At 37.4% G+C, this 19,315-nt stretch overlaps 1 protein-coding gene across 1 annotated transcript in view; it reads left to right on the plus strand.

Annotated features, from left to right (window-relative positions):
• The first annotated feature begins 7,126 nt into the window (after window positions 1-7,126).
• The window catches only part of pak5 (p21 protein (Cdc42/Rac)-activated kinase 5), a 118,111-nt gene continuing 105,922 nt past the window's right edge, over window positions 7,127-19,315 (plus strand). The window contains exon 1 of the mRNA XM_088625568.1: window positions 7,127-7,571. The gene's annotated coding sequence lies outside the window, so the exon portion shown is untranslated. The remainder of the gene's footprint in view (window positions 7,572-19,315) is intronic.

Below are 19,315 nucleotides of genomic sequence, written 5' to 3' on the forward strand. Positions count from 1 at the left end.
TTTATGGGAGAGCCTTAAGACCCTTCAGGTTTGAGAAATGCAAATTTACCAGTTCAAAACATGGATTTCTTAGCTGTAATTTCACTTGAAAATCAGAGATACGGTGCCAAGAGAGAAGTGGTGTTATGATAATTGTTATCTGTATTGAACACAGGGCTAGATGTTATTTGTGTCTAATAACTGTTATCTTCTACTTTTGCCAATTGATGGTCAGAGACAAATAGATTACTTTTAGCTCAGTAAATTTATGGTATTCATACATTTTCAGCCAACAGTCAACATGTTTGCAAACTAGAAATAAACAAAGGACAAGATAAAAACTTTTTTGCATATTCAAAAGCCAGTGATATCCCAAACTTTTCATATATGTAATTTCTGAAAGTGTAAAAGCAGCTGTCACAGCTGTAGCTAGGCATCTCAGTGCCTCAGCTACAGTATATTATCACATTTACTAACCTTGTCTTGCAATCCTCCAAAGCCAAAATTGTATTAGATTTTAATACAGTGCCTATCAAAAGTAACATACTGTACCAATAATATGACATTTTGATTAATTACTAGTAGTATAGTGTTAATGCTGAGGGGGTCATAAAATTAAAAAAAGGAGTCCCAGTGGTGACGTTTATACAGTTGCCCCTGAGCTTACAGACAGGTAAACAGGATCTGTGACAGACCAGTCTGTCACTGCAATGGCAGCAGTGAATTGCTTGGGACTTTGGGATCTTTGCACAACAGTCCAGTGTTTGTTTGTCTTGGCAAAAGAAGGACCTGAACTTAGGATAGCCCATTTATATGCCTATTAATTTGATTAAAAAATACCTATTGTGAGTTGTACTGCTTTCCTGTATTGCTTGTGTGTAAGATTTGAGCTCTCTGTGATACTATGGTTATGTAGTGTTTCATGTATTTTGTTATTATATCTATGGCTAATTGTTCATTTCTTTTGGATATTTCCAGGCTAAATGTGATACTGTCAACTCCTTGAGCCACTAACTATAGCCTTGAGCCAGCATGTCAACCGATTGCATGTGCATGTTTGGGTGGTCTGTCACTGTTGGCTTGTGGAACCCCTCCAGGCTCCTAAGATAAACCAGTCATCCCCTTTCAAAGAAGCTTGCTCACTCCCAAAAAACACAGTCCATCACAGAGGTATTAGTCAGCAAAACAATTGGTCATCTTCAGTTACTCTTCTCCAGTGGTCTTCCATTGGAAGAGCTGGAACAAACAAATTCCTCTCAAAACTCCTCTTCATTTTCAAATTCTCTTCCTTTACAAACTTAAAACTTTTCCTACAAATATAAAACAATACAAATATAAAATGAAATTTTGTGCTGGTTGGAGGATGAACTGACGGCTCTGGGGGATCACTTTTTGCAATTGGTAAAATTGACTAAACAACTGCCAAAAAAGCTTTTCAATCCTGATTTCCAAAAAAAATAAATAAAACAAAAACTGTCCGGATGTCAATATTGTCCGTACTGTAGAACTGTGCTTTGTATTCAACTTAGTTCCTATATTAGTTTTACAATAAATGCTGTTTACATCTTTCACACAGCATTTTCAAAAGGTGATTTCAAAATGTGTTTTTTTTGCTTGAGATAAATTACCAATATTTTTAAATAAAGGTCTAAGATGGAGATAGAATGAGAGAAGATGAAGATTCTCATCTGAATCACATTTCTCAAACAGCAAAGAAGAAAGACCTGTTGTCCTCCATCACCTGACCATTTGAAGAAATTTGCTTACCAAAGAAATTGGATTACCAAAACATCCAACAGTTATTAATCCACCGCTTGTGAAAAAATATATTTAAACTATGTGGCCAATATAGTAAGTCATGACCGCCTCACTGCTGTATGACAACAAGAGAAAACATGCCAGCAAAAAGCAAGATCTCAATAACCACCAGATATTCTTAAAATATGACGTATCTACGATATGACATTGAATAAACTGTTCCATCAAATAAACGATGCCTTTATTTTGCAGGTCAGGTATTGTAGTAGATACATTGTTAAGATACCCTAGGCCCTTGACAATGTGTATTTCCTAATTCACTAACTTACATGGTTTATGTCCTGAATCTTTTAGGATGTAAAATGTATGACAGTGAACACCAAAAGTATTGGGACAGTGAAATCTGAAAGCAAATTTTCACTATGAACTATAATAATTTCTAATGAAAAAGATTGACTTGGAGCCTCTTGTTGGGGTGAGACTGCTGAGCTACAGCTAAGATGTAGCTAGGCTCAGAGCCAAATATTATTTATATAGTTTATTTTTTTCTGGTGCAGTATAAGACATTAGTTGATGTTAACATATGTTTTAGTACTGCTCTTTGGGTGTGTCTTTTTTTCTGTTTCTGTTCCAACTAAGATGACAGTCTATATGGGAGGCTGAAGGAACAATTGTGTGATCTTCGTAATTGATGGTAATGTGTCACAGAAGGTGAGATTTCTCCAAGAAAGAAAGAGATTGATGCGGTTTGTTCTCAAACAGGAAGTAGTGGAATGTTAATTATGAGTCTAATATCAAGGTAAAGAAATGTTTAAAGGCTTTTCAGGAGAATAGGCAAAAGGTTGCATAAGGATTTTTTTCTCTGTTGTGGTTCTACAACACCATTAGAACTGTAATTTTTAAACTGTATTACAGAACAGGTATTGCTCTGTGCAAAATATCTCTTCAAGAGCGGTTAACAAAGATGGGATTTAGAAGGGATCATGGAAAGCATTAGTGAAATTGCATGCAGAACCTTCAAGATTAGGGGGAAATATTTATTCATTTTAGAATGTACTGGGATATGGTAAAGGGCTTATTCTTCATCGGGGACAACCAAAGTTATGTAAGAAATGTGGGGAAATATGGCATTTATTGATAGTATGCTCTAAAGAAATCTGTAAACAGTGCATGGAGGTTGTGCATGAATTTTAATTTTGCCCAAACAAAAGAGCTTGTCAACTTTGTGGTGAGGAATCATATTTACAGAACAATATATAGGAGATGCTTCCAGTTGTTTGACAGTCAAGTGAAACTAAGTGTCCTAGGACAGTTGAACCAGAGCAAGAAAAAGTTGCAGCCAGTGGTGGTGCATTAGAAATGAAGAAGCTGCTCTACTTTTCCCTATGGATGGGGGGAGTAGCAAGATTTAGAGTCATGTTTAAATTCTGAGGAGTATATGAGTTTGGAGGAAATTCATGATTGAGGATCAGGAGAAGATCGATGGTGACAGATGAAGAGAAAATCATAAGTGAGTCAGTAAATAGTTCACACTAGTAAAAGGGTTTCTCTTTGTATGGAAAACCCCTTAAACGTTAGGACATTAGGAAAGGATAAAAGACAGAGAGGCAGAAGTGGGAAAAACAGAGAAAAGGGACACACAAAGAAAGAAGAAGGAGAAGGAAACAGAGAAAGGAGGAAAAACATGTCAGAGAAGGGGACATTCTTCAAATCACTCTTAAAGACCAAATTCTAGCCAGATATTTTAACTTTGTTAAGAGAGTTTTTGTCACAGAATTCCAACAGCTGAAGGAGGAACAGGCTGTGATTAATTTGTATTAGTGGCCAGGATTTTGCCAATGTGTGCCTGCCCCAAGGTCTTCATCTTCAAAGTCTCTGAATGCAGACAGTAAAGCCGGAAACAATTAACTGAACTGAAGAACAAACTGGCCATCCAGACATATTGTAACACAATTACCACACCTAATTGGTATTAGTACACAGAGGTATGAGCGGTTGCTGAGCCAGTTTAGACCAGACCTTGGGCAGAGGGGTGGAGCAGGAAAACAAAGAAAGAAGTGACAGGGCCCATGACACCTGAAGTCCTGCATACTCAAAGTTATCAAACAACCCAAACTTCCTCCTGAGAATCTACTGGGCACACCTACCCCTCACAGAGATAGTAGAAAACTCCAAGGGGGACTGGCTAATGAAAGGGATACAAATATCTGATCTTGAAAAGAGGGGACTCTCTCTTCCTCCCAGAATCCGCTTGACTCAAGACAGTCAGAGCAAGGGAAGCCGTGACCAGCGAGACAACAGGGGAGAGGAATTATTGGTCAAGGAATCACAGAGCAAAAGAGACATTGGCAGCAGAATGGAGGTACTGTGCAGGGACTATGATTTCCTGGGGTCAAGGAACAAAGAAACAGGACTGGAGATATGATACTAAGCAGTGTGAAACAGTGCAGGGGGACTTCCAATAATAATTATAATTGCTTACACTTTTATAGCGCTTTTCTGGGGATGGGGATCCCCTCCACCACCACCACCAATGTGCAGCATCCACCTGGATGATGCGACGCCAGCCATAGTGTGCCAGAACACTCACTTCACATCAGCTATTAGCGGGGAGGAGAACAGAGTGAGGAAGCCAATTTATAGATGGGGATTATTAGGAGGCCATGATTGATAAGGGCCAATGGGAAATTTGGCCAGGACGCCAGGGTTTCTCCCCTACTCTTTTTGAGAAACCCCTGGGATTTTTAATGACCACAGAGAGACAGAACCTCAGTTTTACGTCTCATCTGAAGGACGGCGCCTGTTTACAATATAGTTCCCCCATCACTATACTGGGGCATTAGGACCTGCATAGACCACAGGGTGAGCGCCCCCTGCTGACCCCACTAACACCTCTTTTAGCTGCAACCTTAGTTTTTCCCCAGGAGGTCTCACATCCAGGTACTGACCAGGCTCATACCTGCTGAGCTTCAGTGGGCTGCCAGGTGTGAGTTGCAGGGTGATATGGCCACTGGTAATATAGCCCGGCTATTGCAGAGACTGCAGAGACTTTTATAGACAAATAATTTTTTTTCTTTTCTTTTCTTTCTTGCATACTGTACATACTGTATATAGAATTGTGCAGCTTAGAGCAATTTCTATATTACCTACAGTAAATGGAAACTCCTATGTAAGGAATCCCCAGCCTGAAGAAGGCACTGCTGGCTAGTGATTTCACTTTTAGAAACAATGGATGAACAGGTTCCTATTCACTTCTGGAGCGAGGGGTGGGAGCCGGGGACAGAAAAAGAGGCCAATCAGGAGGTATGAAGTCAGGATAGGTCAAGAGAGGTGTGAAATGAAACCTACAATGAATAGAGAGAATTTTCTTCTAAATTCTCTCTATTCATTGTAGGTTTCATTTCATTTCATTTTAGAATTCTTCTAGATTCTCCCTATTCATTGTAGGTTTCATTTCACACCTCTCTTCACCTATCCTGACTTTACACCTCCTGATTGGCCTCTCTTTCTGTCCCCTGCTCCCGCCCCTCGCTCCTCCTCTCTTCCAGCTTTTGTTCTCCAGCTACATTACCTTTGCTTACTGCCCTGTCTTTCTCACACCTGAAGAAGGCTCCACGGCCAAAACGTTGTGTTTTCTTTCTTATCTTTTCAGCATGGAATAAACCTATTGTTTTTTTAAGTTTGCCATACTTGCTTTATAAGTTAAATATTGTGCACAATGACAAGCAAATTAAAAATGTATTGTTGGACACTGGGCACATTTTTTAAACCTTCCCTAGTAAATATATCAATAAAGCAGAAGAAACAGAAGAGTCAGAATGCAGACAAAAGCATGTGACTTCATAATAAAATCAAAGAGACTTATGGCAATATGCCTTGCACACGGCACAAGAAGAGGATCATTGTTAGAGCTAGAAAATATTTTGTTGGCTCTCAAGAGACAAAAACAAAATGAAGATCTCCTGTTTGATGACAACAGTAATACGTTTGTAGGTGTAAATTGGGTAAGGATATCTCCAAGCAGTGTCACGACTGTAGTCCCTCCCCCTTAAGGGCGCTCCGGCCCTTTCACTTTGGACATGATTTTGTGCACCTGTCCCCTGTTTCAGCCTGTTCCCAGTCCTCCTTAAAAGCCAGGTGCTGACGTTAATGTGGGCTCTGCATCTGATCTCCGTATCATGCGAGTCATTAAAAATTAAGGTTTTATTCTCTGTTCCCGTTCCAACCCCCCCCCCCAGCTGGTTCCGACCCGGTTCCAGTTTTTATCTAGTTTGTTTTGGATGTACCACCCAGTTTTGGACTTTTGCTTTCGTTTGGATTCCCCCTTGGATTTTCTCCAGGATTGTTTGCCTTGGCCACACCTTCCCCGAACACCAGCGCACCAAGAACACACCCCCTGTTTTGATCCCCGTTTCCTGCATCGATTTTCCCCTATGTTTCTCACTCAACCCTGGATTGTGTTGTCCGCATAGGGTCTGGAAAGAACTTTTTCGTTACAAGCAGAAAGTGTGGAAGAATGCTGGGGAGGTCTTCAATAGTGGATCAATTATTTGCATTTTTGATAAAAATGAGGGAAAAAGATACAATAATAACACAAGTAATGAGCTATATTTTAAGTTTAAAATATGGAAAAATATATAATCTTGTATTCTAATGTAATTGCTCAGAGTAAAAGGGTTTTGTTAAGTAGTAATTTTATTTCTTAAAAGCATGGGTATCAAAATTGTGACCCCTAAATATTCTTGATAATAGAATAATAGAATAAAATCTGCATTAATGTTCCACTTTTTATGTTTATTTTAGTCTAAAGGAACTATATTATTGTATAAAAATGAGATAACACACATGTAAAATCCATTTGTTATACATCACCATGGAGGACACAAGAAAATAAATAAACAAAATAAATATACCACTTACCACTATTAGGATGATAATTAAGAATTTGAACACCACTGGAACAATAATAAATGTGCCTTGTAGAGGATGCAAGAGTATCTTGCCTGCACTTACAGTACAGTGAGGAGGATGGGTCAGAATCCAAGGGCCTCATAAGTACAGACCAAAAATATCAAGGATCTGAAAAGATTCTATATGGAGGAATGGCATGTATAATTACTTTTCTACAATTTTAACCTTCTGTTTCAGTAATTACTCATTCTGCAGTGATACAGTAATTACAGTTTTTGGTCTTGATTAATTATCTATATAAACGATATCAAAACATTTTAAAGCAGAAAGAGAATGAGGTGTGTAGACTAGTCAGTAAACATGAAAAATCACCCAGCATAAACCCCCACCTTAATGCACTTACACAGTACGTCAGCATTCTGTGTTAACAATTCAAGAATCGGACAGCTACTGGCGAGATGACCCACATGCAGTATCCTGTCTACGGAAAGATGGAAGTCAATTAGAACGGCTTAGTTCCTTAACATGGGTGTTCAAATCATTTATTTCTGAAATGAATATATTTTAATTACAAAATATGTCCGTTTTCAAATATTAACTGTATTCTGTTTTTCACTACTGTGTTTGGAGTATGTAATCATCATCCTTAAAAAACTCAGTCCTGAAATTCAATTCAGTTCGTGCTGTCTCTCTAGCATATTATCATCACAGCTTGATTCAGGTGCTCTAATTTCCCCAGCGCTTGACAGCCTGAAGCTTCGCTCAACAACAGCCCGGATGTAGCGCACTGTCTTCGCTTCAGTAAGGGATTGTAAAGCACACTGGAGAGCAATAACATGGCGCTGGCAACAATATAACGGCACCCTCAATAATAAAAAAATATATATGGCTAAAGACATGTGACTCATTATCCAAAACAGCAGGTAAGTCCGTTTATTTCCGAATGTACTGTATTGTGCGTTATTTATTTTATTTTCCCCGAGTAGGCTGCCTTGCAGAAATTGCTCAGAAACAGTGCACGCACAGCGCTGACTCCCATTGAACGGCTTCACAGCACTTGGTTCTTACCTTTCTTCAGGATCAAAGCAATTAATAAACAACCATTCTTGCTTTGGATTTGCGACTTCTGATCACTAATCGCAACATTAAAAAGGGATACATATATACTGTATATAATATGCATGCGTTAAGGAAACTAGGGTGATTTAAAAAATGGATGTACACACTTCGGGTGCATATCCGCATGTTTTTAAGCAGTGTTTTTAGTGTTATGGGGTTGACCGCTTACTACTGTCTTTGGAGGTGAACGTTTATTTTTTCAGCAGAGCATGCAACGTTTTGTAGTTTTGAGTGGGTGTTTGTAAAAATGCAGAACGTTATCACCCACATTATCTAGCTCAGCCTTTTGGTATCTCAAGTGCGGATTGTTAGCTGTCAGTTATTAAGTTCAGTGCATTGAGACTAGTTGTCTTGAGGAGACATGGAAATACAGTAAGCTGCTCCAGAGTAGACAGAAAGAACCGTTTCATGCCACTATTTTGGGCTATTGTTTAATTTGTATTAAGATACACTCAATATGAGAAAAAATAGTAATTTCAAATCTGTAACAGTCTATTATATGATATAGTCTATAAATCTATTTTATTAAAAAAACCAACATTTATGGATTGCATCATGCTCACTTTAACATCAATGTAATTGCTGAAAGTCCAGTTTTAGCAACTGCTATAATTTTTTCTTGCACATTACAGTAGTGTTTACATAGCGAAACTAAACCATTGTGCTGTTTCTGCATGTAGCATACTCCAAGCACATCCTTCCTGTATGTGTTGTTTTAAGGATAATTTGCAAATAAAGACTGGACGTCATTTGTTTAAACAGAGAAGTTATTCAGTAATATAATCCTGGAAAACGCAGGCACAGTAATTGGTTGGGTATCCTGTCCTGAAAGGAGCCGGTATCTCGGAAGCCTGAGAGAGCAACAATCTCCGCGTTAATTCTCTCTTATCGCTCGTCTACTGCCTCTAGTGGGAACCTTTTTTATACAGTAGGTGACAGTTCCTTAGCGTAGTCTGATCTTCAGTACATGTTTCAATTCTAACATTTCAGAAAGGTAATCTTTCTGACCTTAACTTTGGTCTTCTTTGAGGGGTCAGGTTTCAAAATGGAAGAAACATGTTTAACATGTTTTGAAAGTAGTCCTGGCACAGTGGTTAGCATCGCTGTCTTGCAGCACTACAGTATTTCCCTTGATTCAGTTCCAGACTTGCTATGCATGTGGAGTTTGTACGCATGGTTTTCCTCTGGGTACTCCAGTTTCTTCCCACAGTCCAAAAACATACTGATAGGTTAATTGGCTTTGGGAAACTTGGCCCTGGTATGGGTGTTTGTGTTTGTGTGTGCCCTGCAATAGACTGTCATCCCATCAAGAGTGCATCTCGCCTTACACCCATTGCTTGCTGGGATAGGTTGCAGCTCCCCTGAACTGGAAGAAGTGATAAAAAAATGGATGGATGAAAGTACTGTATGCAAAGATAAGGTGGAGAATTTAATATGTTTAAATACTACTTAGGCAGCTCACTGAAGTCATGCTGATTCTATCATTAAGCATGTTTTTTTTTGTCCATATCTAAAATAAAAAAAAGTCTTTTTTTTGGATTTTATTTACTTTGTAAAATCTAATTATAGTGGTTCACTCATCTTCTGTGCACAGTATAGAAATTATTCCAAGGGCATCCACATTAGATACATTGCCTAAGAAACAACTGTATTCTCTAACTTTGACCATTTTAGTATCTCAAACATATAAGGCCAAGAAAAGGGATTTGAAATGTGTACCATTTTTGGTAGTAACAATTTAAATTCTATGGAAAATGATATGCAAGATGCATTTATTTCTGTGTAGCTGTGCTTTGTTGTCCTTGTCGTCATTCCAGTTGTATGTTTTTTCAGCAATTAAAAGAGCCAGCACAAGTTTGGTGTATGTCTCAAGGCCAAATTATTATAAATGTCATTAAGCTTATCATGTCTGGTCAATGGAAAGTGAACAAAAAGTTAAAAAAAGTGTCTTCCTTCCACCAATTTATTTTTGTTTTAAGTCCTATAAAATAGTGATAGTATAGAGCCCTTAAAGGAATTTTGAACATTTACGAACAGTAATGTCTCTTAAAACAATAAAGGGTTTGTCAGCTATATATTTGCTTTTCCGATAGTTTAAACTACTGGGGGCAGAGCGGTGGCTAAGGATCTGCACTTCTGGCTAAAAGGTTGCCAGTTCAAATCCTGCAGCCAGCAGAGGAATCCTTTGGGCCTACTCTGTTGGGCCCCTGAGCAAGGCCCTTAACCCCAGCTGCTCTAGGGACTGACCCTGCACTCTGACCCCAAGCATCTCTCTGTCTGTGTGTCTCAGGTAGAGCAAGTTGGGGTATGTGAAAAAGACAAATTCCTAATGCAGGAAATTGTATATGACTAATAAAGTGATCTTATCTTATAAAACTGGTTGTATTTCATTTTTACGTATTTAACTGTTATTACAGGAGGTGTTAGAATATTCATGGAACTATGTTATTTTTTTATTTAGAACCAGTGTTATATTTGTGCAGGGGTTGTGTGAACTTATTGGCACAATTTTAGTTTTAACAGTAAATAATGTGAGCTTAGCTTGGCTATTTGTTATCAATTGCCAGAATAACAAGGAGGTTGCACATGGATTTGCAACACGTGGAAAGCATTTATTGATGCATACAGTAAAATGCGTGCATAAAAGCAATCAAAGTAAATACATGAAAGTCTGGCTGGATACAAACGGCAGCTCATCGCATGAGGGTTATGAAGTTATAGCAGATATCAAGAAAAGATACAAAAATAAGTGTTAATGATTAGTATACTATTGGTTACACTAACTCCTTAATCACTCTAATTTAACATACTCAACATTAGGATACTCATAAGTAAATGCTATTACTGTGATTAATTAAATTGATATCTATGGATTAGGATAGCGGTTGAATTCTTGAGATGTAATGTTGAATATTGGGCTATTCTAATCCCCAACTTTGATTTCAGGACTTTCCTGCAAAAGGAAAAAGGAGCAATTGACTGGGTCCGTTGCAGTGTTGTTCAATCCATGCAGCTTGAGGAATTAGAGAGAGAAGTCCTGCTGTAATCTCATGTTGATAGTCAGTTCTCTCCTGTGGGACATCCAGGTTAGCATTGAGCTGAACTTAGACAAAGTCAGTATGCGGGGGTGACTGCTTTGTAAGGTACAGTCATACACAAAGGGGAGAAACTTGGTTTGCTCCTAGCCTAGTGGCTTCTGCTGAATTATCAGATATTCATATGTGTGGACAAAAGTCCAACCGTACTGTTCCGGTGATGAAGCGAATGCGCGGTGTCAGCAAGCTAATTGTGAGGTCCTAGCTACAGACTAGATCTCTGGCAGTATTCTATCTTTAAGCACAGGCTCACTTTCTAAATCTGCATTTTGGGCAAACAGTTTTTAAAATTCAGATATCAGTTGCGCCAATGACGTGGTTCTGTTGTCAATCAGCCAGGTCGGTTTCGTGGACAGAAGCAGGGTTAGAAATTATTAGAAATTAGAAATTACGTACATCACTTTTAAAAAGTGGGGAAAATAAGGCTGTTGATTGGTTACAATGTCACCAGAGTGGGTGTCCATGCCCTACAAGTAGGTTGCTCGGCTATTTGAATGATTGATCCCAACCTGTCTATTCCTTTAAGACACAACCTTTAAGACCATCATCCAGATATGACTATGGCTCAATGCCAGACATACAGATGACTGGGGCAGACATCTGTCATGGGGATTACTGATACTGGTTGGTATCACTGTCCAGGAAGATGCTACTTATCAAACAGAAATCATTTCTCTATATTCCAGCATGCAAACATCATTAGCTACTCTGTAGATGGGATCACTGAGAAGGGCCTCAATCATGAATCTTCAGCAACACTTAATTCTGTGGCTTATTAATAAGCATTACTGCTACATTTGTAAATATAATTACATTCATGTAACAATATCACAAAAGCAGGGCAGGCCAAAAGCAGATGGAGTGGAAGTCTGCATATGATGTGCCAGCTGACTAATTTAATTACTTTGATCTCCTTTTATTTATCATTACACTAGAGTTAGTGATGTGGTTTTTAATATTTTGTGTCTGGAATCAAAAATTTCCACTTAATGCATAAGAATGGATATGGGTGACATGGTGGCAGAGGGGTTAGCATTGCTGCCTCACAGTGGTGGGGCACTGGGTTCCCATACCTGGAGTGTTATCTGCGTGATGATTCCAATTCAGCAGGGTCATGGGGGAGCCAGAGTCTATCCCAGCAAGCAACAGGCACAAGGTAGGGTATACCATAGATGAGATGCGATGTCCATCGCAGAGCACACACAGACACAGACATGCACACATCAGGGCCAGTTTTTCCAGAAGCCAATTAACCTACCTGTATGTCTTTGGATGATGGGAAGAAACCAGAGCTCCAAGGGGAAACTTGCGCGAACACAGGGAGAACTCATCATATGCATTCATTTGATTTTAACCTTTCCTGATCGAGCCTCCCTGGAAACCCTTGCCTCCCCCATTTTTAAAAGCAGATCCATTTTTGCATTGAGATCATGATTACAGGTACCTGGTCACAGATCACTTAAATAGGTTGTATTGTGAACCAATTTCAAAAATGGACTTTAGTCTGACAATTCACATATGACTGAGATCTGTATTCCGTATTATTTATTGTAATAACTAAGCTTGATTTAAACTGGATTTTATTCTCCAAATTGTACAGTGTTGATGAATACAGAAAATGTGATAACCCAATTGTGGGTTACTGCAGAAGTTTAATTCTGGAGAGACTTTTTTTCCAAAATCTCGTTTACATTCTAGTCATGTCAGAATTCCAAACTTTTTGATTAATGAAGCTGTCAAGATAATTCAAAGGACAGGTCAAGACAAATAATTAACCTTTGTGTCAACTGCCATCTGTTTTCCAGGTGCAATCTTCTAATTCTTCTTCTTCTTTTCAAGAATTTGTTTCTTTTGATAAAAAGTATTGTATTGATAAAATTGTATTGCACAGCCAATCAATGAAATGTATTCCTTACATTCAGATGGTACTCAACCCAACAGACCTTAGTCAGACTTCAGAAGTACAAATTAAGGTGGAGACAGAGAGGGACTGTATATCAACCTACGCAACCTTCTCTTTGTGGCATCAGAGAACAATTCAGACAACATTGCAGCTATGTCTTTCCAGTGCCTCATTTCCATTGCTGAAGTGGCTGGGGTGAGTCTTATCCTTTTGACCCTGGCTGTGAGTTCTTAAGCTTTTTCCAAACAAAGCCAAAATCAGAAGATCTGATCCTGTAGCAGCATGATGCTGATGATGGCACAGCTGGAATAGCTACTAAATACTGTATAAAAAATATTATGAAAGTCCTCTTGCACAACTGTGAAGCTAACACCACACCAAACACAAAATATACTATCTACAGGTATATTTACAATCCTAAAGTATAAATTATATAAGTCAAGTACCCATTGCCCTCTTAGAAACAAACAAAAACACATTCGGCGTTGTGTCCTTCCTTTTCTCTCTCCCTCAGATCTCCAAACTCAAATCTGACCACCCCAAGGAACAGATAATATTCATTATTAATTATACATAAATCAAAACAAAACAAATAATTCCTTTTAAGTATATTCTTTCAGTTTTCAAATATGAACCACCCATCCCATTTAATGGTATCCTTGTGAGACAAGCACTACTAAGCCCTAGTTGCTGAGCCCAGCAATTTTGTAAATTTGATCAATAAATATTTTAACTGAACGTATTTTCCACTTTCTTTTCCAAACAGAGATTAAGGCTGTTTAGTTTTCATTTATCTATGTTTTCTATTGCTTGTGGATTACTTTATTTTGCTTAATGTGTGCAAACATAAAACTAGCCAAGCTATTCCAGAACTGCTTTCAAGGCCTGTACTGTATGTATCTGCTAATGACCGTATTTTAACTATAATGTTTGGCTGGTGAATTATTTACTTTTTTTGTGTGTGTAGATATCCACAACCACATTGAGTGCTGTCTGTGCTGGTGATAGAGTTTCCAGTCACATGGTACTAGTAGAAGAATTGCACTCATATGAAAAAGTGCCTATAGCAATAGATTCTGATTTTTATTTCATTTTTTTGCCTATTTCTTCTGGTAGATTTGCTCCAGTTCTCTCAAGTTGCTTAGGGGTTGCTTATGGAAAGCAGTTTCCAACAGAAACTCAAAAGTATTCAAGTCAAGCCTTTGACTGGGCCATTCAAAGACACTATTATTCTTACATCACTCCAGTGTAGCTTTGGTCTTGTGCTATGGTTGATTGTCTTGCTGAAAGGAGAAATCCATCTTTCTACTGTGAAGTTGAAGTCTTTAGCAGATTGATACAGGTTTCCTCTAGTACATGCCTGTAATTTGATCTATCAAGTTTTCCTTGAATATTAACAAACTTTAAAGTCCCTTCTGAGGAGAAGCATCGTCCCGCTGTGGATGACTGTAGGGATGGTGTTGACCTGGAAATTTACTGTATTTAGTCTGCACCAAATGTACTGTAATGCTTAGCATTTAGACTGCAAATTCCCAGTGTGGTCTGACAACAACACATTTGACCACATTTTTTAGGATAGCTTTGTTGCAGATTCCATGCAAGATCTGATGTGAGCTTTCCAGTCTGCCACAAAGGTCAGTCTTATAGAGCTGCCAGGATATTCTTGACTGATTTTCTTCCATCTCAGCCACTGAACTCAATGTTGTCGTTGCCCTCACAGTGGTGTCCTTCAACAGCTTCCTCCTTGTCCGGATGCTCAGTTTGGAGGGGCGGACAGTGTTTTGATGATAAGAGGCACCTTCCATTTCTTGATGATTGAGTAGACAGTGTTAAAAAAATATTCAGAGACTTCAGTGATTATGTCCACTTGCCCTGATTGGTACTTCACAATGACTTAATCTCCAACTTACTTCAAGTCTTCATGATTGTGTCTTTGTTTTGAATTCTCTCCCTAACCAAGGAACCTCACAGAGACAGGTTTTTGTATTCTGAAACCATGAAAGCCACTTGTATCACACATACTGTACACAGAGGCCACTTAACTAATTATGTGGCTCATTAAGATAATTTTTAAATTTTTGATTCTAAACTTTCCCAGAAGTCTTCAGTTTGAGCACTTAATTTTGAATAAAATATTAAGTGTGAAAAAGTGTATACATCATTTTGTAATTTTGCAAAAAGGAACACCATGTGAAATGTCTAAAAGCGTTTCCAAGGCACTAAATTATATATAATTATTAAATCAAAACTAATGAATTATGTTCCTACACTGCTATTAAAACTTTTATAACTTTTGTCATTTGGGAAATGATGAACCTGTAAGCTCCCCCACATTTTTTTATTTCTAGAAGAGAAAAATATAGATTTTTGAAATCAAATATTTTTCTTTGTTTGATTTTAGGTAAATCTGTCACTATAATTAAAATGCTTTCTATAAACAAAAAAATCTGTAGATCTTTAAATAAAAGTTAACAGCATCAGATATTTTTTTATTTTTGATAGTTGTAGACACATACCCAAACTTTATACTGTACAGTACATTGAAAAACACCTTAAAACCGAGGTCATTTGTGGTATCATAAAGTTACTAAGAACATGAAATGCTAAGTCTTCCATATACAAATGCCTGATCACATTACAACAACCCACAAACAGGAAAATGCATTACAACCACGACAGTAGATTCATGCCTATTTGTTTAGGCTACTGTGATACGTAGTACATACATGTGTATCGATACTGACAAAACAATCTGAAAGCAGTCCCTGGAAAGACAGATGTGACTTCCAATATGCAGTTCTCAGCAGCAGGATAAAATGATTAGAGGGGCTTGTCAAGCTTGACCTAGCAAACTGTTGCTGTAATGACATAAACATTCCACAAAAGACAGCTTTTCTACCCACACACAGTCACATCTGGGATTGTTACAGCTGACATGGGAACAAATTTGATATTTACTTTTAGCATATTTCAAGTCAAGTTTAATCTTAAATATATTCAATAAATGTTTATCTTTTTAATGTCTTTATATTTATACAGAATACTGTATATTAAAATGTATGTGAATCCCTTAGTTAAACATGTATAAACATGAGGCTAGACCTAAACAGCTAAGACTTTGGATAAACTAAATTCCTGTTTGCTTTCCCTTGTGGTTTCATACAAGACTAAAACATTTGTATTACCCTTTTTGGAGATACTGTACAATACTGGAAAATTAGCACAAAGACAGATCTAGGTTATAGTAATAGTTTAGAACAGCTGCTGCAGATAATTATGGCTATATATTAGTATTGAATATCTTTTCATCCAAACACAACACTACCAGACATAGAGCTGTCTTATGACCTCCCTTTTCATATATTTCCAGATACAGTATAAATATAAAAATATCAAACATAGCAAATGGGAAATCAACCTTGTTAATGTGGGACAGGAAAAAAAAACACTTTTTACAGTACAAAACACTTGTTTTCTTTTTTATCTGGTACAGCTTTAATGATAGAGAAACACTGTAAATCAGGTCTAATTTAGACAAATAAATATTTATGAATAATAACAAAACAATTGCAACAATATTTTTGCTATATTTATTCTTGTGTAGGATGCTTTAACACAACCTAAGGAAAAAAGACATCAGTGTTTAAATAGGCCAAAGAGAGAACACCTACATCCCAAGAAAAGTGGATTTTACCCAGGACTAAATCTCCCCCTCAAAGACACTTACGCCTGCAAGTTAATGGGAGCCAGTTTCCCTGTTCTAACTATGAACACTAAAATCAGAGAGAATGTATTTAGCTTGAGGATTTAAAAGAAAACAGAATTTTTTAAGACTGGAAGCTTTATTATAACAGTGCTCAGATTACCTACCCTGATTTGTGATTTTAAGTCCAATATAAATGTGAATCTCTCCAATGCCTTAAACTTTGGAGGAAGCGAATGATGTTTGATATTCCTCCTTCAATCGTCTCTTCTTTGTTTAGATGTTTAGCTGTCTCTCTCGTTTCCCTTCCCGCGTTCACTGTGTTTATCCTGTGGTCCATTTCTATGGACAATGCTTTTACACACCCAAAGGAAATAAAAGTCATCACTGTTGACTGTTTTTTCTTAAATATGAGTATTAATGTTTACTCTTTAATAGGTGAACCTAATGATTTACCATGAAGATGTTTAACAGGAGTAAATAATTCGGAACACTCTTGTCTTTTTTTTCACTTGACACCTAGCATCAGGCAGCTAGGTAAATGCCACAAGACAACACACTTTGTTCTAAGCCTTCTGAGTAATTCAACTAGGAAATGTAAACATTGCTAACCTTGCTGAAACTCAAACTGATACCCCTTCCAGTCATAACAGTATGTATATCCATAATTTACAGATATTTTCTGTCAACTTTGCTATAATATGGATACTTTGTTTCAAGCAGATAAAAAAAAAACTTAATTATAACTGTACAGTATCATCATGCGGGGATTAATGTTGGGTTTTAACAGGAGATAATTTAATAGCTAGATCTACAGTATCGGTCATGGACAGAATGCTTTATACAACTAGAAACTAAGAAATAGACAACCACATTGCTCTGGTCCTCAATTATTCTGTCAAGTAATACAAACGTACCTTTTCCCTAAAGCAAGAAGAGAAGAGATGGATATACAGAAGTGGCAGCCTAAACAATAATTGTCTCACTGTGAGATTATTTTTTTCTTAGAATTATTTTAAATATTAAAGATTTAATTTTAAGAGACTTTTTCTTATAACAGACCAAGATGTACCTGCAAATATATTTACACAGAGGTCAGAGGCTCCTAATCATCAGACAGTATCAACCTTACCGTAACGTGCACATCTAAAGGAGTAGTTTACTAAATAAGATCAATCTGTCTTAAAAAAACAATGAACTTAACATTGAAGAAACTAAATTTCTCCAATTAGTTGAATCATTTTTGGAAAACGACATTTGAAATTCCAGTCACCTTGCACATCAGTAGAATATTATTCAAATATTAATTCTGCTACTGAATATTTATGGTAGAATATCCAATTTCATTCGATATCCTTTGTGGTCAAGGATGTTTGTCTTCCATGAATCCAAAATGTACTGGGAATGTGAGGAGCATGTTTGTGACATCTTTTGTCTCGGAGAGACCATTAAAATGACTTCCATACATATTTTGACATAAAGCAGCTTTGATCCAAAGGCATTTGAGGTTATTATTGCTATAGTTATAATGAAGCAGAACATCTGTTGAATCATTTCTGTTGGTACAGTACATCTTCCATCTCTTCTACCATTGAAGACTTGGTTGCCCTGTTTGTTGTTAGAACTGTTTGCTTATTGTGGAGAAATAAGGAAAACTAACATGCCTTCGTGCCTAGGACTGAAGGGCTTCATTTTGTACTTTATCTTGTTAATTTACACTTTATATTTCTCATTTCCCTGCTTCTAAAGTTACAACACGAGAGTGAATGTTGAAGCCCTGTATCAATAATCATACTACTGAAAACCCGACCATCTGTGGATTAATTCAGTGTTGTAGATCAAAATGTTCCTTAAACAAACTGGGAACTGGAACCTCTTGGAATGATCATTTTGTTTGACATCATCACATTGTCATGCTCAGAATGGTTCAAACAAGTTTAATGCTCCATTGTAGCATTTCTATCTAAATAGAAGGACTATTGTCCAAAACAAATGATTTTTTTAATAATGTAAATCTTCTGTTTACTGTTACTGCAATTGTTGCAAGAAAAGGCTGGACAAGATCATTGGATCAGTTAACTGCTAGATAACTAAAGGAGCTCAATGAGCCAAATGTCTCTTCTCATTTGAAACCATTCTTAAGTGATTTTTCTGTATACAGGCTTATGATGTATGCATCAAAGTATAGAAAAAAGTTTGTGAACCTTTTAGTATTATCTGAATTTCTGCATGAATGGCTCCTAAAATATGATCTGATCTTCATTTAAGTCATAATAATAAAATAATATTTAACAAACAACACACATTTTACATTGTCATCGATAGAAAAAGTATGTAAAAGTATGTAATTGGAGTCAGGTATTCCAATCAGTGAGTCAGCTGTTCCAATCAATTCAGGTGTGGGTTTGACCTGCCCTGATATAAAAAAAACACACAATTTGGTTACCTGCTCCTCACAACAGAGTTCTGTTGAAGTGCAATATGGCCTGATCAAAAGAGATTTCAGAGGACCTCAGAAGAAAAGTTGTTGAAGCTCATAGGACAAAGAGAAAACAAAACACTGCATACAAACACCAAAACCTCATCCCAGCTGTGAAGCATGGTGGAGGGAGTATAATGATATAGGGCTGCTTTGCTGCCTCAGGGCCTGGATGGCTTGCAATCAATGAGGAACCAATGAATTCCAAGTTGTATCAGGACATTCTACAGCAGAATGTCTATGATCTAAAACTCAAAAGAAGTTGGGTCATGCAACATGACAATGTTCCAAAGCACAGGAGTACAACAGAGTGGCTCAAACAGAACAAATTCCGTATTTTAGAATGGCCAAGTCAGAGCCCTGACCTC

Source organism: Lepisosteus platostomus, chromosome 3, assembly GCF_059453375.1.
Source record: "Lepisosteus platostomus isolate fLepPlt1 chromosome 3, fLepPlt1.hap1, whole genome shotgun sequence".
Taxonomy (NCBI): Eukaryota; Metazoa; Chordata; class Actinopteri; order Semionotiformes; family Lepisosteidae; genus Lepisosteus; species Lepisosteus platostomus.